This window comes from Heptranchias perlo, unplaced genomic scaffold, assembly GCF_035084215.1.
Source record: "Heptranchias perlo isolate sHepPer1 unplaced genomic scaffold, sHepPer1.hap1 HAP1_SCAFFOLD_63, whole genome shotgun sequence".
NCBI lineage: Eukaryota > Metazoa > Chordata > Chondrichthyes > Hexanchiformes > Hexanchidae > Heptranchias > Heptranchias perlo.
This window is the reverse complement of record NW_027139655.1, coordinates 3421899-3447853: the sequence shown is the minus strand read 5'-3', so window position 1 is coordinate 3447853 and position 25955 is coordinate 3421899. Positions and strand designations below refer to the sequence as shown.

General features: G+C 43.7%; 1 non-coding gene across 1 annotated transcript; it reads left to right on the top strand.

Moving 5' to 3' along the window:
- Positions 1–8734: 8734 nt before the first annotated feature.
- trnae-cuc (transfer RNA glutamic acid (anticodon CUC)) lies at positions 8735–8806 on the top strand. The gene has a single exon. It is a non-coding gene; the product is annotated as a tRNA-Glu (tRNA).
- Positions 8807–25955: the final 17149 nt, after the last annotated feature.

Sequence of the window (25955 nt, the reverse complement as noted above, 5' to 3'; positions counted from 1 at the left end):
TTTTGAACCGAAGACGTGTGTTTGTTTTCTGTTTGTTACATTAAATAAATGAGGGCATCCTGTGCTTCCCTCCCTGACACTGGGGAACCAGAGGCAGACTTTCGAGCAAGGTTCTGTTCATTGTGAAGACGCAAAGAAAACTTTAATTGCAGAATTATACAAACCAGCTCGAAGAGAAATAAACTGTGACCCCGACGTGATTTGAACACGGAACTTTCATGATATGGAGTTCGACGTGCTACCGTTGCGCCACGAGGCCTGGATGTCACATCGGGTGTTTGTTTCGATCAATGTTTGTCAAGCACCGCTTTATTTCTCCTGTTTTGGTGGAATGGGTTGGTTTTCAAATCCCCGCCCACTCCCACCGGATGTCAGGCAGCATCAGAAGTCGCCGTCACCTGTCAGCGACAGCATGGCGCTCGCTTCCATCGCCTGCTGTCAGCGGACTGCAGCAAATCCAATTGCATTCATCCTGCACCCAGAATCATCACATCACAGGAAACGGATGTGGGAAACTGCTCAAGATACATAACAGGAGGGGAAACCTTTGAAAAACACTTAGACTTTCGGTGTTTAGACTTCGATTCGAACTGCAGAAAAGAACGTGTGAAAATATAAACTATGGGGATGATGTTTACATATAAAGTGAATGTTTGTGAGCGGATTTCTCCCATTACTCTCGCAACTATGGGTTGTTAATCCATCAACAATAACTTCCGCTTGATTTTAGCCCGAGTGGTTACAAAATAGCAAGTTTAATAGATTGCCTTACAACAGATTTGCACTACAGCTGTCTTCAACATTACATTCAACAGTATTATAGTTATAATACAACTGTCTGCATATTACATTAATGACAAGCAATCAACACAACGTGACCTGTCTGCGAATCCAGGTATATCAGACCTGACCTTTGCGGACTGCCGGTGGCAATCGACTTCTGATTGTCCCCGATTGAGAGCTGTAACATTTGAGAAGGGAGCATGTCCTATCTTTATACGATTCGGCTGCATTGTTCTGAACGTAAGCACCACTGATCTTAACTCATGGTGGTAAACCATCCCACTTTGCTGACTGTCAGAAACCACTAAAGATTGTTTCATGTCGTAGTGTTTATTTAGCCTTTCTCTGTCATCAGGTTTTATATGCTTATACTAGGTTAGCACAACCTGGAGTTCAGGTGTCCAGGACACCCAAGTTTCTCTGGACATCAATATTTAATAGTTTCTCACCATTTAAAAAATATTCTTTTTTTCTGTTCTTCCTGGCAAAGTGAATAACCTGACATTTCCCCACATTATACTCCATCTGCCACCTTCTTGCCCACACACTTAACCTGTCTATATCCCTTTGCAGACTCTTTGTGTCCTCCTCACAGCTTACCTTCCCACCTTGATTTGTATCATCAGCAAACTTGGATACATTACACTCGATCCATTCATCAAGTCATTAAATGCCTTCTATAGGCATATAAATAGTAAACGGGTAGTAAGAGGAGGGGTAAGACCGATTTGGGACCAAAAAGGAGATTCACGCATAAAGGCATAGGGCATGGCTGAGGTACTAAATGAGTTTTTTGCATCTGTCTTTACCGAGGAAGAAAATGCTGCCTAAATCACAATAAAAGGGGAGGTAGTTGAGATACTGGATGGTGTGAAAATTGATGAAGAGGAGATACTAGAAAGGCTGGCTGTATTTAAAGTAGATAAGTCACCTGGTCTGAATGGGATGCATCCTAGGTTGCTGAGGGAAGTAAGGGTGTAAATTGCAGAGGTCCTGGCCATAATTTTTCAATCCTCCTTAGATACACGGTTTGGTGCCAGAGAACTGGAGAATTGCAGATGTTACACCGTTGTTCAAAAAAGGGTGTAAGGATAAACCCAGCAATTAGAGGCCAGTCAGTTTAACCATGGTGATGGGAAGCTTTTAGAAATCATAATCTGGGACAAAATTAACAGTCATTTGGACAAGTGTGGATTGATAATAGAAAGCCACTGTGGATTTGTTCAAGGCAAATCGTGATTGAGTTTTGTGATGAGTTAACAGAGAGGGCTGATGAGGGCAATGTGGTTGATGTTGTGTATATGGCCTTTCGAAAGGCGTTTGATAAAATGCCACAAAATAGGCTTGTCAAAAGGGGCGATAGTGGCTGCGTCCTTATTCTTTAAAAGCGTTTTCTTTTATTTCACTCAACAGATAACTTTGAGTGAGCGAAAACTGATCCACGGTGACGCTTATTTCAAGTTTATACCCTTTGAATCTGAAAGGATATATTGTCCTTGGAAGGAGTGCAGCACAGATTCACCAGATTGTTACCAGGGTGCGATGCGTTAAATTATGAGCAGATGTTTTATAAACTAGGCTTAAAATCGCACAAGTCACACTGCAAAAAGTTTACATTTTTGATACATACATTAATGACCTGGACTTGGGTATACATGGTATAATTTCAAAGTTTGCAGATGACACGATACTCGGGAATGTAGTAAACAATGTGGTGGATAGTATCAGACTTCAGGAGGACATAGCCAGCCTGGTGAAATGGACTTTATTAATAGAGGCATAGAGTACAAAAGCTACAAAGTTATGCTAAACGTTTATAAAACACTGGTTCGGCTGCAGCTGGAGTATTGTGTTCAATTCCGAGCACCGCACTTTAGGAAAGATGTCAAGGCCTTGGAGAGGGTGCAGAGGAGATTTACTAGAATGGTAACAGAGATGAGGGACTTCAGTTATATGGCGAGAATGGAGAAGCTGGGATTATCCCCTAAGAGTAGAGAAGGTTAAGAGGAGATTTGATGGAGGTGTTCAAAATTATGAATGGTTTTGATTGAGCAAATAAGGAGAAACTGTTTTCAGTGGCAGACGGGTTGGTAACCAGAGGACACAGATTTAAGGTAATTGGCAAAAGAGTCAGTGGCGACATGAGGGAACATAATTTACGCAGCGAGTTGTTATGACCTGGAATGCGATGCCTGAAAGGCCGGTCGACGCAGATTCAAGAGTAACTTTCGAAAGGGCATTGGATAAATACTTGAAAAGGAAAAAAAATGCAGGACTTATGAGGAAAGAGCTTATGGGTGGTGAGACGACTTGGATAGCTCTTTCAAAGAGCTAGCACAGGCAAGATGGGCCGAATGATCTCCTTCTGTGTTGTAACATATTAAGTGTTGCTGGGATGAGAAGCAACGCATTCCAAGTCAGAACAGAGACAGGAGACTAAGTCAGTTCACCATTGTTTTTAACGAGACACTAGTGGTTTCCGTAGTGTCGCGGTTATCGCGTTTGCTTTACACGCAAAAGGTTCCCGAGTGTGAACATTATGTTGAAACTTGCTCTCCATAAACATCCAGGGAGGAGTTTTTTCCTCCTGCCAACAAGTGCGACAGTGGCTGCTCCCTTATTCTTGAAAAGCTGCATCTTTTACTTCACTAAACAGATAACTTTGAGTGAGAGAAAACTGATCCTCAGTGACGCTCATTTCAAGTTTTGTTCACTTTTACTCTAAAAGGATAGATTGGCCTTGGAAGGAGCGCAGCCCAGATTTACCAGAATGTTAGCAGGGCTCGAAGGATTAAATTATGAGGAGCGGTTACATCCTTGTATCCCCTGGAATATAGAAGGCTTTTTAGGATTTTGAAAGGGAGATAGACAAACCCTATCTGCTGGTGAGGGAGCCTAAGACAATATCACAATATCACAATAGCTGTTTTACGAGTGAAAACGGCCCGACGCATCACTGTGAGAATAAGAGACGAGACTCTAGGTGCCGCGTCCTGTACAGTGAATGTCAAAACTTTTAAAATGTGCAGAAAGTGTTCGGGGTTCAGATACACAAGCCTCTAATGGGAATGAGATTTTGTCAGAGGTTGCAGCCTTCCCGACTTCTCTTGCCCTTTGCGAGGCACCTGCTGTGGTTTAAATTTCCAAACTGGGTGAGTTGGCGATCACGGTACAGCAGACTCAGAGGTCCCGGGTGAGACAGAGAGAGCGGCGAAAATGTGCGCGGTGAAACTGCACGGGAGTTCAGGGGCGGGACGGGGGGGAGTCAGAGCTGGAGTTCGTCCCTGAAAGCAACATAAAAAGTTTAAAAGAGGTTGCGCTTAACGTAGAGCTTGAACCCACGACGCTGAGATTAAAAGTCTCATGCTGTGCAAACTGAGCTAGTCGGGCCCGAAAAAGCTGCCACTCTTGTCTATCATTGCAGTAAACTCGCCCCTGTGTGTCCATGTGCAGCAATCCCAACATCACGTCCAGATCATTGGCTGTGTTTATCTCTGTGTGCGTGTCCACCTGCAGTTTGATTTTGAACGAATACGAGTGTTTGTCTTCGTTTTCTAACTTAAAATAAAAGAGGGCATCAGACACTTCCCTCCCTGACACTGGGGAACCAGTGAGACAGACTTGTTATTGTGAAAATGCAAATAAAGCATTAATTGCGGAATTATACAGACTCTTATCAGCGCGAAAAGTAGCTTTACAATATGTACACAACAATAAATAATACAGAATCAGATAATACATTTGCAACTAACAGAGTCACTTAACCAGAAATATTAGTTTTACCTGACACAAACGCTGTCAGATATATTTAAAATCCTCGCCTGCCTTCCCTGGTGGTCCGGATTCAGCGCTCTCACTGTCGTGGTCTGGGTTTGATCTCCGTTTCGGGAATTTGGTCTTACAACAAACAATTGCTAATTTTGTAGAATCACAGCAAATTTATGGCATAGAAGGAGGTCATTCGGCCCATCACGTTCGCACCAGCCGAAAATGAGCCATCCAGTCCAATCCCACTTTCCAGCGGGTGGTCCGTAGCCTTGTCGGTTACGCCACATCAAGTGCATAGCCAAATATTTATTAAATGTAACGAGGGATTCTGCCTCTACCACCCTTTCAGGCAGTGAGTCCCAGGCCCCCACCAACCTCTGGGTGAAAAAAATTCTCCTCAGCTCCCCTATCATCCTTCCACTAGTGAGGCAGAATTCAGAGCAGTGTTCTGTTTATTGTGAAAAAGGGAATGCAATATGAATTGCGGAATTATTCAGACTCCTACCAGCGCTAAGAACAAGTGTGACCCCGACGTGATTTGAACACGCAACCTTGAATCAGACGCGCTGCGATTGCGCCTGGAGGTCGAATGGGAGGGACCTGGATGTTGACCTTTATGAAAGTTTCTCATACACCGTTTCATTTATTTCAGATTACCAAATCCCCGCCCACTCCCACCGGGTGTCAGGCAGCCTCAGAAGCAGCCTTCACCTGTCCGCGGCAGCATGACTGCAGCAAATCTAATTACACACACCCGGCACCCAGAATCATCACATCACAGGAAAGGAACTGGACGGGCAGCATCTGAAGAAATGCTGAGACTTTCGTTGTGTGGACATTGTTGAGGACTGATAAAAGGACGGTGTGAAAATTTAAACTATGGATGTGTATAAATGGGTGTCATGCTTCTTTATAAAGTGAGTGTTTATATCATGTATGCCATTTATAAATTTATTTTGATTATTTTTACAATATGATATATCTTGTTATAAATATATATGATTGCATCTGTGACACTTATAAATACATTTGGGTGTAACTGTGTAGTGGTTATCATTATATCTCTGTGTATCTGTGTTATGTATTTGTGTGTAATAAAAAATAAGACATAGAGAAATAAATATCCAGAAAATACATTGACATTATATACACCCCAATAAATGAATAAAAATACAGATACATGTAAATACATTTGTAAGCAGCAGTCATGAAATGCATTTGCATCTAACAAATCAGAAATATATTTTTAATCGAACACGGCTGCAGCCCAATATATTTATAACTGTGGCAAAGATATGGTCCTACTATTAAAACAGTGGTCTTGTGGTTAGGATTTGGCACTCTCATCGCAATGATTCGGGTTCGATTCCCAATCACAAAATTTGCTTTTACAAAACAGTTCACTTGATTACACAAAATAATTCAAGTCTCAGATGATTTTTTAAATTACCATTAATAAACCCACAACTTTCTGTTTCACACTGAACGAAATGCCAACAAGTTTGCCGAGTGACTGTCGAAACTACGCTAACTGTTCTGACTTTCATCCCTTCTCATTTTACGCACTTTATTTTAAGAGTCTCGTCCTCTCTCGCTGTCCGTCTCTCTTACTCCGCCTCGCGCCCGCCCTCTCTCGCTGTCCTTCTCTCTTCCTCCGCCTCGCTCCCGCCCTCTCTCGCTGAAAGTGTTCAGTAGTGATGAGACCAGGAATCTGGTGCAGCCGTTGTTGAATGTGAAAGGATTGCAGCCCAATTTACACGAGAGAAAGCTCGCTCCTGGAAGTTTGTGAGGAGCAAATTCCAGCAAATTGTTTCTGGCCCGGGATTAAACCGGGAGTTTTTCGTGTGTGAGGCCAACATGGTAACAAGTGCACCAAGAAAACATCGATTTAAACAGCCGAGGTCAGACGGAAGTGTTAAGGGAGAAAGTGAACTGCTGACTCCCACTTCTGAGGGATATCCCAAAGCGCTTCATGGAGGTGTAATCAAAAACATATTATCATAGAATCACAGGAGGCCATTCGGCCCATCGTGCATGTGTCAGCTCTTTACACTAAATGGTGCAATTTTAAAGGGGGTGCAGGAACAGAGAGACCTGAGGATATAGGTACACAAATCTTTGAAGGTAGCAGGACAAGTTGAATAGATTGTAAAAAAAAAGTATTCGGAATCGTTGACTTTATTAATAGAGGCATAGAGTACAAAAGCAAGAAACTTATGCTAAACCTTTATAAATCACTGGTTAGGCCCCAGCTGGCCACCACACATTTCTGCCCACCACACTTTAGGAAGGGTGTCAAGGCTTTGGAGAGGGTGCAGAGGTGATTTACTAGAATGGTGCCAGGGATGAGGGACTTCAGTGAGGTGGAAAGACGGGAGAATCTGGGGTTGTTCTCCTTAGAGCAGAGACGGTTAAGGGGAGATTTAACAGAGGTGTTTAAAATCATGAACGGTTTTGATAGAATAAATAAGGAGAAACTATTTCCAGTTCCACAAAGGATGGTAACCAGAGGGCACAGATTTAAGGTAATTGGCAACAGAGGTGAGATGAGGAGAATGTTTTTACGCAGCGAGTTGTCATGATCTGGAATGCACTGCCTGAAAGGGTGGTGGAAACAGATTCAATAATAACATTCAAAGGGGAACTGGATGAATACTTGAAGGGGAAAATTTTGCAGGGCTATGGGGAAATGGAAGGGGAGCGTGTCTAATTGGATAGCTCTTTCAAAGAGTTGTCACAGGCACGATGGGCCGAATGGCCTCCTTCTATGATGTTTCCATGCTGTGATTCGATGTTATGGAGGATTCTCTGATTCAGTGGATATTCGGGGCAGAGGACCAAGTGGGGATTGAGCTCGACGGCAAGTTTATACAGTTCGTTCAAAGGACTGAAGCCGATGGTTTCATTCTTCCCGTCGTTTAGCAGCAGGAAATTACTCGGCCATGCAGGCGACTTTTTTTGTCTTCATTCATGGGATGTGGGTGTCAATGGCAAGGTCAGCATTTATTGCCCATCCCTAATTGCTCTTGAGAAGGTGCTGGTGGGCCGCCTTCGTGAACTGCACCTTTCATTGACTGTATCATTGACGTTTTCTGGATAGAGAGAAACTCTTTCTGCTGGTTGGGGATTCAAGGACGAGGGGGCACAGTCCAAAAATTAGAGCCAGATCTTTCAGGAGTGCGATAAGAAAATACATCTACACACAAAGGGTGGTAGAAGTTTAGAACTCTCTACTGCAAAGGGCAATTGATGCTTGCTTAATTGTTAATTTTAAATCTGAAATAGACAGCTTTTTGGCAACCATAGGTATTAAGGGATATGGGCCAAAGGCAGGTATATGGAGTGAGATCACAGATCAGCCATGATCTTATCAAATGGAGGAGCAGGCTCGAGGTGCTGAATGACCTACTCCTGTTCCTGTGGTACATTTCCCCAAGCGTCTGTTCTCTCCATAGTTGTTGAATTATCGCCTTGTGTTTCCAGCATATTTTCGTTTAAAGCTCGGTTCAGGGACGAGCCGGTGGGCGTCAAAACGTGCCGTGGACGGAGACCGGGTTGGTTATTGCGGGAAAAGCAAATCAACTCGGCCGAAAAATAAACTGCAGCTCAAGCAACAAATAAAATAGGAGTCAAAATCACTGTTGTCAGAAGTGGGTTTCGAACCCACGCCTCCAAAAGAGTCTGCGCCCCCGAGTCCTTGAATCCCCAACCAGCGGAAAGAGTTTCTCTCTATCCAGAAAACGTCAATGACACAGTCAATGAAAGGTGCAGTTCACGAAGGCGGCTCACCAGCACCTTCTCAAGAGCAATTACGGATGGGCAATAAATGCTGACCTTGCCATTGACACCCACATCCCATGAATGAAGACAAAAAAAGCCGCCTGTGTGGCACGAAATAGAGCGCCTTCGACCGCTCGGCGATCCTGACTGGTAAATGGCTTTTTCACTCGCCACCCTTTCCACATTGAGACCCCCCCGGAGAAAGTTTCACTCACTCCAGTCCTTTGTAAGATAAATGCTGCTGGAAAGGCTCGTTGAGCGGGATGCCACCTCCTCGGGTTTTCCTGAGCTTTTTACCTATTTAATCACGGGAATATCCGCAATCAGGAGCTAAAAAGAAATAAAAGCTGAATCACAGACAAAGGGAAATCCATGTTACATCTGATAAGACAATCAACAGAGCTCCCTGGTGGTCTAGTGGTTAGGATTCGGCGCTCTCACCGCCGTGGCCCGGGTTCGATTCCCGGTCAGGGAAGCAACTTTTGAACACTTGTTATATTCGTCGCATGAACTCACTCAAAGACTGTGGGAAGAAAAAAAAAACAAACATTTTTTTCAATTCCATTAATTAACCGATAACGTTATTTTGCAGAATGAAAGGCGACTGAGGGAAGTTGGAAAACTTTAATAATTTCTTTTGTGCGATGAACTTTTTATCCCTTCTCATTTTACACACTGTATTTTTAAGGGCTCGGTTTAAAATGTTCAATGCTCGTGAGACCACGAATTTGTGTTAAATTTAACAGGACCGGCTATTTCACAGAGAAAAAATAAATTTGCCCGAACATAATGTTTCTGCTTGGGATTGAATCGGGGACTTCTCACGTGCAAAGCAAACGTGATAACCGCTACACCACAGAAACCTCTGCTTAGCTTATTAGCCATAAGTTGGATTGACTGCATTGATTCTCTTTCATAACTATTCAATTGATCGAAGTTGCACAAGTCACAAAAGGAAAATGTTCATTTCAAAGTTATTAAACTCCCAAATGTGACCTGCCTTGTTTGGACAGGGGTTGACCCAGACGTCACAGCCTCAACAAAACATATTCTCAACATTTCCATTGGGAACAGGAGGAGGCCATTCAGCCCCTTGAACCTGTTCCGCCCTTCAATTGGATCAGAGATGATCTGTACCTCAAATCCATTTACCCGTCTTTGCTCCCTATCCCTCGATACCCTGACCCAACAAAAATCGATCGATCTCAGTCTTGAAAGCTTCAGTTGACCCCCAGCATTCACAGCCTTTTGGGGGACAGAGTTCCAGACTTCAACTGCCCTTTGTGTAAAAAAGTGCTTCCTGATTTCGAACCTGAATGGCATGGTTCTAATTTTAAGGTGATGTCCCCCTCGTTCTTGATTCCCCAGAGGAAATTGATTCTCTCTCTCTATTCTATCGAATAATTTGAACATGTTAAACACCTCGCTCAGACTGCCCCTCAATCTTCCATACTCGAGGGAATACGAGCACAGTCGATGCAGCCTGTCCTCATTATTTTACCTTTTCAGCCCCGGTAACATTCTGGTGAATCTGCTCTGCACCCCCTCCAAGGCCAATCTATCCTTCCTGAGGTGCAGTGTCCAAAACTGAACGCAGTTACTCCAGACGCAGTCTAACCAGAGCTTTATATAACTGGAACATAACTTCCACTTCTTTATATTCCAGCCCCCTGAGATAAAGGCTAACACTGCGTTAGCCTTTTAAATTATTTTTGGACCCGTCCGTTAGCTTTTACTGATTTATGCAAAAGAACCGTTAATTCTCTTTGCTTCTAAACAGTTCCGAGCTTCTTACCATTTGGAAAATACCCTGATCATCGGTCCAAAGTGGATTACCCAACATTGAACTCCATCTGCCATAGTTTTGCCCACTCACTTAACTATCAATGTCCCTTTGCAACTTTCCACTTTCATCCACATTACTTACTGTACCACCTAACTTAGTGTCATCAGCAAACTTGGATATAAGACTCTGTTCCTTCATCGAAGTCATTGATAAATATGGTGACAAGCTGAGACCCCAGTTACAGATCCCTGGGGGACACCACTAGTCGCATCCTGCCAATTGGAGTATGTGCCCATTGTCCCTACTCTCTGTCTCCTATCTCCGAACCAATTCTCTACCCATGCCAATACATTGCCTCAAGTTCCATGCGCTTTCATTTTTGCCAACAGTCTCTTGTGTGGAACCTTATCAAATGCCGGTCGGAATTCGATATGAATAATATCATAGGAACATAGGAACAGGAGTAGGCCATTCAGCCCCTCGTGCCTGCTCCGCCATTTGATAAGATCATGGCTGATCTGTGATCTAACTCCATATACCCGCCTTTGGCCCATATCCCTTAATACCTTTGATTGCCAAAAAGCTATCTATCTCAGATTTAAATTTTGCAATTGAGCTCGTATCAATTGTCGTTTGCGGAATCGAGTTCCAAACTTCTACCACCCTTTGTGTGTAGAAATGTTTTCTAATCTTGCTCCTGAAAGGTCCGGCTCTAAATTTTAGACAAAATGGTGGCAAGTTCGCTGGACATCTTGTACAAAATGGCTGTAAGTACGGCGGCCATCTTGGACAAAATGGCGGCAAGTCCTTCACGGCTGTTCGACAGGAACAGAAGGAGGCCATTGAGCTCCTCAAGCCTCTTATATGGGAACCGACGGCCATTCAGCCTCTGAAGGCTGTTACACAGGAAAAGGAGGAGGCAATTCAGCCCCTCAAGCCCGTTACATCGTTACTGGTGGCCGATCATCCCCTCAAGCCTGTTACATTGATTCAGGAGGAGGCCATTCAGCCCTTCGAGCCTGTTATACAGGAACTTGAGGCCAAGCAACCCCTCAAGCCTGTCAAATAGCAAGAGGAGGAGGCCATTGAGCCCCTCGAGCCTGTTATCTGGGAACTGAAGGCCATTCAGCCCTTCGACCCTGTTATACAGGAACTAGACGCCAATCAACCCTTCAAGCCTGTCAGATAGCAACAGGAGGAGGCCATTCAGCCCCTCGAGCCCTCTACACCAGATCTGATAGCCAATCAGCCCCGCAAGACTTTTACATAGGAACAGCAGCAGGCCATTCAGCCCCTCGAGCGTGTTATACGGGAACTGAAGGCCATTCAGCACCTCGAGCCTATTACACTGGAATAGGACTTGGTCATTAAGCCCCTCGAGCTTGTTGCACTGGAACAGGAGGAGGCCATTCATCCCTTCGAGACTGTTATACAGGATCTGGATGCCATTCAGCCCCTTGCGCATGTTACATACAAACAAGAGGAGTCCATTCAGCCACACGAGCCTGTTACATAGGCACAGGAGTAGACATTTCAGCTCCTCAACCTGTTCCGCCATTCAATTAGATCATGGCTGATTTGTATCTGAACTCCATCTGCCCGCCTTGGTTCCAGAATCCTTAATACCCTTGCCTAACAAAAGTCTATCAATCTCCGTTTTGAAATTTCGGATCGACCCCCAGCCTCAACAGACTTTTGTGGGAGAGAGTTCCAGATTTCCACGACCCATTGTGTGAAGAAGTGCTTCCTGACATCACCCCTGGACGGCCTGGCTCTAATTTTAAGGTCATGCCCCTTTGTTCTAGACTCCCCCAACAGAGGAAGTAATTTCTCTCTATCTACCCTATCAACTCCTTTCATCATCTTAAACAACTCAATTCAATCACGCCTTAATCTTCTATATTCAGGGGAATACAAGCCTTGTCCATTCAACCTGTCCTCATAATTTAACCCTTTTAACCCCGATATCATTCTGGTGAATCTGCGCTGCAGCCCTTCCAAGGCCAATATATCCTTCCTGAGGCGCAGTGCCCAGAACTGAATGCAGTCCTCCAGATGGGCTCTAACCAGAGCTCTGTACAGCTGGAACATAACTTCCACCCCTTTATATTCCAGCCCTCTTGAAATAAAGGCGGACATTCTATTAGCCTTTTTAATTATTTTTGTAACTGTCCACTAGCTTTTAATGATTTCTGTACTTGGACCCCTAAATCTCTCTGCTCCTCCACAGTTCCGAGCTCCTCACCATTTAGAAAATTCTCTGATCTATCTTTCTTAGATCCGAAGTGGATGACCTCACATTTCCCCACATTGAACTCCATTTGCTACAGTTTTGCCCACTCACGTAATCTCTCAATGTCCTGGGAATGTTTGGTGCTTTTGTTTGGTTGGACAATGATTTATATCAGGTCGTTATTTATAAAAAGATGAGTATTGATTTGTAATTTGTATTTTTTGAACAAGATCATTATTCCCCGATCAGTAAAATGTCTGTGTGTTTCAGATAGTGGCGACAGTTCAGAGATATTTGCCTTTTTTGCCGACTTTCATTAAATTTTGCTGATTTAAAACCAGCTGTATTTCTCAGCTTGAAAAAGCAGCTCCTCTGTTAGGTGAGGCTTCACTCCCAATGTCTCAGTGTTTCCACTTGTCCTGATATCAATGTAACATTGGAAGGGCTCCAGGTAATGAACAGTGAAACCCCTTCAGATTATCTCAGCCCACTCGTTCTATCCAGTGCCTAATCGTGCCTGCTCTTCAGAGGGTGACAGAGTCACACTTCACTAGACATTGTTTTAGACTTTAACTGCAAAACAATTTGGTGAAACAGTAAGAGAACAAACAGAACAGTAGCAATAAGACAACAGTTTTACTGTAAAGCTCAACCAGATCCTTATTGGAAAAGAAAATAATAAATAATTCACAAATGCTATACGAAACAGTGACCGAACTTTCGAACATCCTGGTTCTTTGTTGTCTTTTTCTCACAAACGATGGAAACTGTCGACTTGATTAACATTCTCAGAGATTCCAAACAGACTCACCAGTTTGAAAAGGACAGGCTGATAAATGCCTTCAAAACAGTGACTGGGAGCCAGTCATTTTAAGCAATGGTCTGTTTAATTCAAAAGAAGCTGTCAATCAAAACTGTACGAGAAGAAATGACCCCGGAGGTTTGTATCTGAATCAAATGTTTGACTTTGTGAGGTGAAGGCTGCTTTTCAGAGGGGCAACCTGCCTTCAAGAGGTGAAGGCTGCCTTTAAGAGGTGAAGGCTGCCTTAAAGAGGTGCAAGCTGCCTTTCAGAGGTGCGAAGCACTCACACAATATAGCCCCCCCGCCCCCTCCTGCTGGTGAGATGCCGCTCAACAGCGCAGCCAGTCCTGACAGCTCGCAGGAATCAGGTAAATCACCAGACAGCACCAATCTCACGGATTGTCGGCATCTCAATGACCGGGTGCAGGTTAATTACGTGGGGGTTAATCGACCCCCGTGCCCGGATTCGGGGGTTATCGAATTTAACCCCGTACATATCTTTATATATATTTTACATAGAATACAGCACGGCACAGAAACAGGCCATTCAGCCCATCTGGATAATGAAGTTTTCCCGAATTTCTTCTTTGACAACAACTTCTGGAGTAGAAAATATAATACAATCTATAATCTAACAATATATTTATATATATTTAAAATCGAATGCTGAGTACAGCACAGTACAGAGGCCATTCGGCCCGACTGCTATTTCTCGTTTACAACAACTACTTCTTGTATGTATAATACAATATAATATATCTTTCAATAAATATTACATAGAATGCAGCACGTCACAGAAACAGACCATTCGGCCCATCTGGGTAAAGATTTTCCTTTGAATTCCTTATTTGACAACAACAACAAATTCTTGAAAATGCAGTATAACATAATATGTAATATAATTATATAGTTATATGTATTTTACATTGAATGTACAGTACAGCACAGTATATCACAGAGGCCATTCGGCCAAACTGCTATTTCTATTTTGCAGCAACGTATTCTTATATGTAAAATATATTTATCTTTAGACATATATATATGTATATTTCTATATATATACACATTGCATAGAATATAGCACGGCACAGAAAGAAGCCATTCGGCCCAACTGGGTAAAGAAGTGTCTCTGGGACTCCCCGCTTAACAACAACAACAACAACAACAACAAAACAATTATTTATTTCCTACACCGAATTTACAGCAGGTAAACAGTGCCTTTCGGCCCAACCGTGTCAATTAATATCCCACAGTGCACCGAGTGATATTGATCCACAGTGTCCCAGTGATCCACAGTGCACCGAGTGATCCCACATTGCACCCAGTGATAGTTCCCCAGTCATGCACAGTGTCCCAGTGATCCACAGTGTACCCAGTGATCACACATTGATCGCAGAGGGACCCTCTGATCCGACAGTGCACCCAGTGATCCAAAGTGACCCAGTGATCCAAAGTGCCCCAGTAATCCCAGAGTGTCCCAGTGCTCTCAAAATGATCCCAATGATCCCACAGTGCACCCAGTGTTCTTAAAGCGCACCCAGTGATTTCACGGTACACCCAGAGGTCCCAGTATCCAAACTGCATTGGTGTAAAAATTTGAGAGACTTTCTTTGTATTCAACAACTTGTGTGTATAAAATAACACGTGTTATAATATTTATATATTAAATAGAACGAGTAAAGAAATTTCTCCTTTAATACCATGAAGCTGAAACTTAATGGCGGCCAGCAAGGCGGCCATCTTAAGCAAAATGGCCGCCAGTGTCCCAGTGATCCCACAGTAACCCAATGATCCCACAGTTTCCCACTGGTTCCACAGTGTCCCCAGTGATCCCACAATGTCCCAGTGAACATGCAGTGTCCCAGTGATCTCACAGTAACCCAATGATCCCACCGTGTCCCAGTGATCCCACAGTGTCCCCAGTGATCCCACAATGTCCCAGTGAACCTGCAGTGTCCCAGTGATCCCACAGTAACACAATGATCCCACAATGTCCCAGTGATCCCACAGTGTCCCAGTGATCTCACAGTAACCCAATGATCACACATTGTCCCACTGGTCCCACAGTGTCCCCAGTGATCCCACAATGTCCCAGTGAACCTGCAGTGTCCCAGTGATCCCACAGTAACACAATGATCCCACAATGTCCCAGTGAACCTGCAGTGTCCCAGTGATCCCACTGCAACCCAATGATCACACATTGTCCCACTAATCCCACAGTGTCCCAGTGATCCCACAATGTCCCAGTGAGCCTACAGTGTCCCAGTGATCCACCAGCAGCCCGTGATCCCACAGTGTTCCTAGTGATCCCACCGTGACCCATTGATCCCATAGTGATCCAGACAAAATTCACGTGAGCCCCATTGCGTGCAGCCTCTGGTGAAGCCCTCGGTCAGTCCCCTGTGGAGAGAAAGCTTCTTGTACAAGGAATCCTCCTCCTCCAAAACATTCTCATTCCACATCTTTATGTTACAGCATTTCCACAAACAAATTCCTCTGGAGAGAGAGATTGTGAAAAGGAATTGATTGTAAACAAAGCAAGTGATTAAAAAGGCACAGCAAGAGCCCAGAGCTCCCCCACACTCACTCACTCACACATATTCACACACAGTCATTCACTCATTCCATTACACAGGCAGGCAATCTCTTCGCAAACACCACTGACAAACAAACCCCCCAGTTAAAAAGCAGAGAATCTGAAGAAAAGAGAGAAATGCTGGGAGAGAGACAGAGAGAGAAAGACACTCAGGGCAGACTGAAGAGCACAAGTTGCTTCTCTCTCTCTAATACAAGTTTGCTGCGTGTTCTCTCATGCTTTGGCACTCATTCCCTCACTTCCTCAATCACCATCCCCCAACCGTCCCCTGAAAGGTGCTGGTCTGTCTGTCTGTCCTGGTTAGTGTTTGCTGCAGGGTCCAAATTACCCCTGTGCTCATTTGATCTTCTGTTCCTGGAGCAGCCGAAAAAAGCCTGGGCATTTTTTGCTGCTTCACCCGTTTTGTTGTAGTTTACAAAGGTGAATGAACTTTCCCTTTGCTCTTTTCTCTTACTTTAATTAGCAGTGGACAAAAAGCCTGCAGTTTGTGGGCAACTTACAGTTTGTTGATTTTTCCAATTAGCCAAAGAGTTCCAACAAATTCATGACGTTTAAAACAGCGAAAGCAAAAAAGTTTTTTTAGAAACCTAATAAACAGCATGATCCCTCACTCAGTTACAGGGACAATCTCTCAGCAACATTCATTGACACAGAAACAAAGCCCAGTTTATAAAGGAGAAGAATCTAAAGAGTAAAAGATTGAGAGACAATCTTTATCGACAACAACAACTTTTATTTATATATTACAGCAACTATTACAACATCAATTTGCATCTATACATACACATGTATTTCGATTATACAACTACTATTATAAAGCCTCCATAAAGCATGTGGGGAAAGAGCAGAGGGGGAAATTGGACACATTCGACAGCCCTTTTGAAGAGTCGGCACACGCACAGTGGGCCGAATGGCCTCCTCTTGTGCCATAGTCACCATGAGATCATGAATCTATGAACAACAACTTCAATGCCATGAAACAGAAACAAAATGGACACCAGTGAGGCAGCCATCTTACTGAGGGGCAAGCTGGACATCTTACTGAGGGGCAAGGCTGCCATTTAACTGAGGCGCAAGGTGGCGAACTTAATGGGGGCAATATGGTGATCAGGAACAAATTGACCGCAATGAAGCTTAAACAAAATGGCCGTCCTGATCCTGAAACATAATGGCCGTTAATAAGGCATCCATCTCACTGAGGAGCAGCTTGTTACGGTGAGAGACAAGGAGAGGGTTCATTTGGTGTTCCTGTTAAATCATTGTTGCACTATAGTTAAAGATACAAACTGTGTGAGACTGGCACTAGCTGGTGTTTAACACAAAGACAGCGGTGCAGTGAGGGAAATAAAGACCAAAATGTGAACTTCTGAAAAAAAATGGATTAATATTTCGTTATTTGGACTTAATTCTTACAGAGAAGGAGAGACCAGACATTCGGAGGAAAGGTCCAATGAGCCATTTTGAATAGAGTTTGCAATTGTAGCTTCTACTAAATAAATCAGAGTAAAATTGGACTCAATCTGAATATCGTTCTGATCTGGGATTTGGTTAATTTCTCCATTATTCATACTTTTCTTTAACCTGAAACAATAACAGTATTTGTAACAGTAACATATCACTTTAGTGACACAGCAGAAGGGGTAAGAGTACATTGTGATTTATTACAGAATCCAGCAGCTCACTGGGAAAGTTACACATGGTACAGATGGAGGAGCACAAAGGTACAAAGTGATTTTACACTTTAATTTGGGGCAATGACTGTTTATCTCCACAAGGTTTAGTTTTATATTAAAATAACGGGCTCTTTATCCTAAAGAAACTTCAGGCACAAACCATGGCTTTATGAAGAAAACAATAATTTATTAATATTAATAAACTAGAAAAATTGAGATTCGAATTTAAACAACATCTTGGGTTTATGCCCGATTAAAATTGCTTTAACAACAATAAAACAGCACATTCTGAATTCCCAAAATACGTAACCGTTTGGAAATCCAATGTCGATCTTAGACTAAGTCCGTAACGAAATTTATATCCTCGTGGTTGGCTCAAACTTGGGGCAAGTCTCCAGGTATTTTGATGGACAATGTTGTCGTGTAGCATGGCTTTCTCGTGTATCCAGGTCATTTGATTCACAGGCAATCGGTAAACCAGCATCGAGGATTCAAGCTGGGAGGTAGCGAGCAGTCAGGAAAATTCGAGGTGAGGTGGTGCTGACAGGAAGCGAAAGGTGAGGTTGGAGCCCGAGTGGTGGATCTGTGTCTCTCCCCACTCAACTTCTGCCCAGCTTTTAAAGACCTTTTCAACAGAGAATCACATCTCTGGGACGATGGCTTATCAACAAAAGGTTCCTACAAATACAACCCACGATTGATTGACACTTCACTTGTTTTCTCTCAGTGCCCACAACGTAACCAAGTTAATTCGGCAGATTTTCAAACCACCTCTAGCCCTCCTGGAATCGTTCTTGTTGCTATGGTGATCTATCCTCTGCTGTGTGATCTTTTACAATGTGTCATTATCAATCATTTTAACAACCCTTCCATCTTTTAACAGTCCTTTTCCTCAGGCTTTCGTTTATCAGATGAATGTTTACTACACAGAGCAGCTGGGAAACTCCTGCAGTAAGTAATGGTCAGGGTCAGGTACACAAGGCTGAGTGACTTTATTGTGCAGCCTCCAGGCATCACCCTTATAAATGTCAAAATTAAATCCACAAGAGTGTTACCACAGAACAAACATGAACTGTCTGGCCTGCTTCATCTGCTGCTGTTCTGCTGGTCAGCACTCTCACACACTCCAGGCTGATTTCACAGTTTGTTTGGTTATTTAATGCTTTCTGTGTTCTATTCTCACTCCTCTCTCTATCCTCCTATCTCTTTATGTGTTTGTCCGTCTTTCATTTTATCTGTTCTCTGTTTATGTCGTTTGTCTCTATTTATTTTCTGTGTGTTTTTCTATCTTGTTCTTTCCACTTTTACTTCCATCGTTTGTAACTTTTTGTCAGTGTCTCTCTGTCGTTCCATCCATGTCTTCTCGCTCATTATATATAGAAAATGATTTATTTCACTCTTTCTTTCTCTCTTTGTTTTTCTCTCCTTTCTTACAAACTGTCTTTATTTCTCTCCTTCTCCGAGTAGCTCTGTCTTTCTCCCTCTTTGTCTCTCTCTCTCTCACACACACACACACACATACACACCCTCGCTTTCACGTGAATCTGTCTGAAATTTTCTGCGCTTTTTTAATCATTATATATTTCTTTTGTCCATGTGTACTCTCCCCATCAGTCTAAATATCTTTCTCTTTTTCCCCTTCTCTCTGTTTCTTTATCCCGCTCGCTCTCTCTCTCTCTCCCTCCCCTGTCTCGCTCTCCCGCTCCCACTCCCTCTGTTCCTCTCCCCCTATCTCTGTCTCTTTCTCCCTCTTTCTCTAACTCTCTATCATCATCTCTCTTTCTCTCTCCCTCAACCTCCCTCGCTCTCTCCTTTTCCATTGATGAGGACTGCATCCATTCTGATCAGGCCCACAGCAACTACTTTTATTACCAGCTTTTCAAAATTTGCCCGGTGGCCAATTGGTTGAAGTCATGCGGAGCTCTTTAGTGCCGCCATTTCGATCAACAATTCACGTGTCGTCTGCACAGTAAATCCTGCCTCAATAGGAAATATTGTCAATAAAATATATCAGAATCAGATTTAAGATCATTTCAGGATTCTGTGCTGCAAAAATATAAAATGTTATTTCCATCCCCCGGGAAATGTAGGGGATGGAGTATGAAATGGGATTTAGTTCTAGTGCTTGAAACCCTTCAGCTCTTTCTATAATTTCACGAATTTAACAATTCGATTGAATGGGTATTTCACCGCGTTCTTAAGCTCCTCTCTGAATTTAGTCTGGGTTAGGACATAAATACACGTGTTTGTGCAGGAACTGAGAAGCTGCAGCATCTTTGCTGTGTGTTCTGTGAGATAAACAGGGTCAGAATAGAAGTAAAAATACCGGATGTCTGCAATTCGCACATAAATGTAAAATACAACCTGTGTCAGCCACAACAGTATAAAACTGCCCGAAATACTGAAGAGCAAAATGATGGATTTCTTTCGGTTCTCCATCTCTGGATCACTCTGATTCTCTCCATTGCTGCGGCCCCGGAGTCCCCTGCGGACTCGACTGGACATTAAAATACGCCTGACCGTCAGAACATTGAGCAGCAAAATCAGACAGAACGGGACACAAGGGGTTAAAATGAGGTGGATGCACGGAAGATCAATTTGGTCCCACAAAACCAGGGAAATTATCAATTGTGTAGCCAGGTTCATTTGTAAAGAACCAGGGGACACTCACCAAACAGCCCAGCACACTCACTGTTCCCAGAACCACAGCCGCTGTTCTCTGGGTGCAATATTTAGTTTTCAGCTTCTCACAACAAATCGATCAAAGGTGAAAGCGACTGTGAGCCAGACAGAAACATTCGCAGTTGCAAAACTCCAGAATATAATAAAACTACACACGGGAGTAATGTTCAGGAATGACATTGGGAGATACATCAAAGGAATCTCTCTCAATATCGGATCCGCTATAACGACCAGGAGATCGGCCACTGCCATTCCCTGCAGGTAGCGACTGATACATTTGGAGAGACCGCACTTTCCTCGGACAGGATCACAATCGCCACCAAGTTAACTGGAAGAGAGAGAAAAGGAAGCAGAGAATTTACTGATCAGACCTGGAGCCAAAGCAGCAGTTTGAGAGGATCTGAGGTGAAATTTCCAGCTTTGTTACTGCATCGAAGGGTGGAAAGTGATTGTTTGACCTGGGCAGTGCTTTCGGGCAGAGAGATGTTTTTAAACACATTGATCAATAATGAATTGGGAGATGGATACAGAAAGTGAATAAAGTGAGCACCGGATCCACTGGAAGGGCTGAGTGAGAGCTCAGTGCCGGTGGGGAAGGGAGAAGGGGTTTTACACACCGGGAATCCAGCGGGTTAAAGCCAGATTTGGGCTCCAGATGGCGAGGGAAAGAGAGCAAAGGGTCAGGAAGGTGAGGGGACAGGGGGACGTGGAGCCTCTTTGTTGGTCTGGGCTCAGAGAGCCGACAGGGGCTGGCACTCAACGGGAAAGTCAGCTGGAGAGCGAGCCAGTGAGTGAGATTGGGAGGGAGACACTTAAAAGGACCTGTAGGAGCTGGAGGGGAGTCAGGAACAGAAGATTTGGGAAAGTGGACAAACTGAAGAAACGGATGGGGAGACAGAGGATTCAATGCAGTGGGAGGAGAGGCTGGGATTCACAGGGAGAGACTGCAGCAGAATGTTCGAGGAAATCTAATCTATAGGTCCCACTAACAGAATACAACTAATACATTCAACTGTTCATTTCTGTGGTTATTGGTGTCAGGGAACCTGTGTTGTGTATAAAATCTGTTCAATAAATTTACTTTGTGCATTCAATTAAAATTAAATTGATCTGTATTAATTAAATCAATCTCGTTGTTTATTGAATTCAGCCTAGCTTTAAAAATACAGTATATGAATAATTCATTACGATCAACAAAATTCTGATTCTATTCTTGAAGTAAATTTTCATTATGTTTAGTGTTACGTTGGAAAACAAGGAACATTCACCAAAACAGACTGAGGGCCTGACAGGGATATAAACATGAGGAGCGAGTCCCACAATAAAAACTCACCCAAACTGACCATACCATAAGTCAAATTTTCTATGTTTAATTGTACTGGAAATTTCAGCAGTTCATTCTGATGAATTATTCACACCACAGCATCTCGCTTTCCCTCTCATTCGCTCCCTTTCTCAAGTCCATTTTCATATCCGATTAAATCCGATCATCCTCTGCCTGCATTCTGCTCACCAGCCCCGTGTTCCACCGATCCTATTCTCAGTGTCAGTTTGTCAAATAGTGAAGCCTTTGTGGAATAGTTTAATGTTTCTACAGATCATTCAAGTCTCCACCTGTTCACCTGCACTGTTCACTTCATCTACAAATCATGGAATAAACAGAATCAAATGCCTCTCCCAGGCAGATCTCACAATAATTGAGATTCATTCTCCTGTAATTATAAAGTAAAGTGATGGATGGCGGGATTGTCAATTAACAAAATCACAAAATCACACTTATAATCTGCAGATACACAGAAGGGCTCCTGATTCCAACAGATAGAGTGTGAACTGAGACAACATAACATCAAAACTTTTCATTTTACAATGAAGTCCAGTGACAGTCCGTGAATTCATCCACAGTGAAGCAGAGAAGGAGATGTGAAAGAGTCAATAGCAAACTCAGTTCAGTTGCCAGATATCTGAAGCGGCGTCAGATACACACATAATGAAATAATATTTCATAACAGTCATCACCAATAAATACATTGAAATCCCAGTTAAAATGAAGCATGTTATTGGGGAGGGAGGACACTGCACTGCCTCCTCATAAACACTGAGACCGTGAGCTGTCTCATTATCAATCACTGAAAACACATTGATGAAAACATATTCCAGAAACGTTCCACTCGATAGATATATTAACAGCTCCTGGTGGTCTGATACCAGCTCTTAGTCCTGACAGCTTCTGATTCCAATACATTCAGTACAGGGAATAATCCAGTAATAATGCCAGGTTTGTATGTACAAAGATCACAACAGATATAATATAACTCCTACAAGTTCGAGCGTTCAGAAGTTAAGGAGATAGCATTCGTCAACAATATATTAATACAGGGAATAATCCAGTAACAATGCCAGGGTTGGATATACAAACTTCATTCCGGATATAATGCAGCTCCTACAAGACCGAAAGAGCAGAGACTTAACATATTCCATCATTCAACCAATAGAACAGAACAGGTCACTGTGTGATAGATGTAGGGAGAAAAAAGTAATTTGCCAAGTATAGCATTAAACTTAACACTGATTTAAACCATTAACAGCTGGGATAATGGCTTACCTGGAACTCCAACGGCTGCAAGAACAGGATAATACATGCGTTGTATCTGAATTATTACTGGAGATCCCATTTCAGTGAGAAGCAGCGACTTCTGTTGGCCTGGAAACCACAGCTCCGGCAGGCACTCTGAGCTGATCCATTCCAACAAGCCCTGATTTATACAGGGGATAAGTCTCCACTGACACGGTTATACTCCTGACCATTGCTATTCGTTACAGTCAGTTTAACAAACACATTATATCAGCAGCTTTGACTCCGATGTAAATAATGTGGTGAATAAAACAAAAAGATCTCAAAGTCCATGTGATTATCTTGATCACACCTCTCTTAGGAATAAAGTTTAAATCTGTTCTCATACAGGACTGATCCAATAATAATGAACAGCTCCATTTACAGTTTTTATATAATTGTATTGACCATGTTCACTCCTGGTGATTCATTTATAAATGTTACCGATTCTCCGCAGTGTTGACTGAATCCAGGGACACAAGCAGACCCGTTTCACTCTGTTCCTGCAGTTTCCCAGTTAAAATATGAATTGTGAGTCTCTGACACGGGGACAGTTAAAGGGCAGGTTGAAGATTGCAGCCTCGAAATGCCTGGGTGATATTCGGGGACGGACACTGAACGTGTCCCATTGACATTCCTCTCTCCGCTATTTTACTGCAGATGTTTACCCGTTCATTCTATATTGGTTAACGGCTCCAGTAAAATTGGTCCCGTGTAACACCGAGCTGAGCTCATGACCCGATTTGACCTCCATCACAAAGGCCCCGTTATTCCCTCACCCGCCTCCATTCCTTGCTCAGCACATTGCCATTGAAACCCTCATCAATGCCTCTGTCCCCTCCAGACTCCATTCCTCCAATGCACTCCTGGCTGGACAACCAACCTCCATCTTCCATAAACGCGAGCTCGTCCAAAACTGTGTTGTCCGTGTCCAACCAGCACCAGGTCCTGCTCGGCCTCACTGACCCTCACTGGCTCCCAGATACATATACCTTAAATTTAAAATTCTCATCCTTCGGTTTAAATCCCTCCATGGCCCTGCCCAACCCATTTGCACACCTACAGCAAACCCACCCATCATTTCCTCTTCAATGGGTTACTGGCCACTTTTGGTGGGCCGACCCTCGCTTGGTTCCACTCACCTATCTGATCATAGCCAGAAGAAGCTTCTCTTCCCACCCAATCACCATTATCTCTGCTGTGTCTAAAGGTTCAATCCTTGGCTCCCTCCTCGTCCTCATCTACATGCGGCCCTTTCATTACATAATCCACACACACACGGACCAGCTTTCAGATGGACGCTGACAAAACCACCGCCTCACTTGACCCTTCGTGCAGGAACAGAGAGTTCTGGGGTTATATGTACACAAATCGTTGAAGGTGACAGGGTACGTTGAGTAAGCAGTTAAAAAATCATACGGGATCCTGGGCTTTATAAATAGAGGCATGGAGCACAAAAGCAAGGATGTCATGATGAACCTTCATAAAACATTGGTTCGGCCACAATTGGAGTATTGTGTCCAGTTCTGGGACACGCACTTTTGGAAAAATGTGAATGCCTTCGAGAACGTGCAGAAGAGATTTACCAGAATGATTCCCGGGATGAGGCACTTCAGTTACGTGGATAGACTGGAGAAGCTGGGTTATTCTCCTTGGAACAGTGAAGGTTGAGAGGAGATTTGATAGAGTTGTTCAAAGTCATGAAGAGTCTGGACAGAGCAGATAGAGAGAAACTGTTCCCATTGGCGGAAGGGTCAAGAATCAGAGGACTTCAATTCAAGGAGATTGGCAAAAGAACTAAAGGTGACATGAGGAAAAACGTTTTTACACAGCGAGTGGTTAGTGTCTGGAATGCACTGTCAGAGATGGTGGTGGAGGCAGATTCAATAATGGCCTTCAAAACGGAACTGGATAAGCACTCGAAAGGAAAAAAAATGAAGGACAATGAGGAAAGGGCAGAGGAGTGGTACGGGCTGGACTGTTCTTGCATAGAGCCGGCACGTGCTCGATGGGCCGAATGACCTCCTTCTGTGCAGTAACCTTCCATGATACTATGACTCCAATGTCCTTGAGTTTGTCAGACCAACATTCTGTTTTAGATGAGACGCAATATCCTTCAGTTAAAAATTGGGAAGTCCAAGCGACGGACTCCATCACACCCCTGGCTTTTTGATTGGTGAGTCGCTCACCATTCCGGTCCTCCACTTCTGGCAACTTGTGCATCCACAGTTCATTTGTCCTTCCTTTGACAGCCGTGCCTTCAGCCACATCCACGGTCCAGTGTGGTCTCCGTAAGCCCCTCCATCTCCCTCTCTCCATTTCAGGTGCCAGCCGTGGCTCAGTGGTAGCACTCTCACCTCTGAGTCAGAAGGTTCTGAGTTCAAATGCCACTCCAGAGACGTAAACACATAATTCAAGCTGACACTGCAGTGCAGTACTGAGGGAGCACTGTTCTGTCGGATGGTCAGTCCTGAGGGAGCACTGTGCTGTCGGATGGTGAATACTGAGGGTGCACAGGGCTGTTAGATGGTCAGTACTGAGGGAGCACTGTGCTGTCGGATGGTGAATACTGAGGGTGCACAGGGCTGTTAGATGGTCAGTACTGAGGGAGCACTGTTCTGTCGGATGGTCAGTCCTGAGGGAGCACTGTGCTGTCGGATGGTGAATACTAAGGGTGCACAGGGCTGTTAGATGGTCAGTATTGAGGGAGCACTGTGCTGTCCGATGGTCAGTACTGAGGGAGCACTGTGCGGTCGAATGGTCAATGCTGAGGGAGCACCATGCTGTCGGATGGTCATAAGAACATAAAGAATAAGGAGCAGGAGTAGGCCATACGGGCCCTCGAGCCGGCTCCACAATTCAATCAGATCATGGCTGATGTTCGACCTCCACTCCACTTTCCGGGCCTATCAACATATCCCTTGATTCCTTCAGAGTCCAAATGTTCTTAGGAACATAGGAACAGGAGAAGGCAATTCAGCCTCTCGTACCTTTACGCCATTCGTTAAAGATCATGGCTGATTTGTGATTTAGCTCCAAATGCGTGCCTTTGGCCCATTTCCCTTAATACCTTTGACAACAAAAAGCTATCTATCTCACATTTAAATTTAGCATTTGAGCTCGTAACAATTGCCGTTTGCAGAAGAGAGTTCCAAACTTCAACCACACTTTGTGTGTAGAAATGTTTTCTAATCTCACTCCTGAAAGGTCTGGCTCTAATTTTTAGACTGTGCCCCCAACT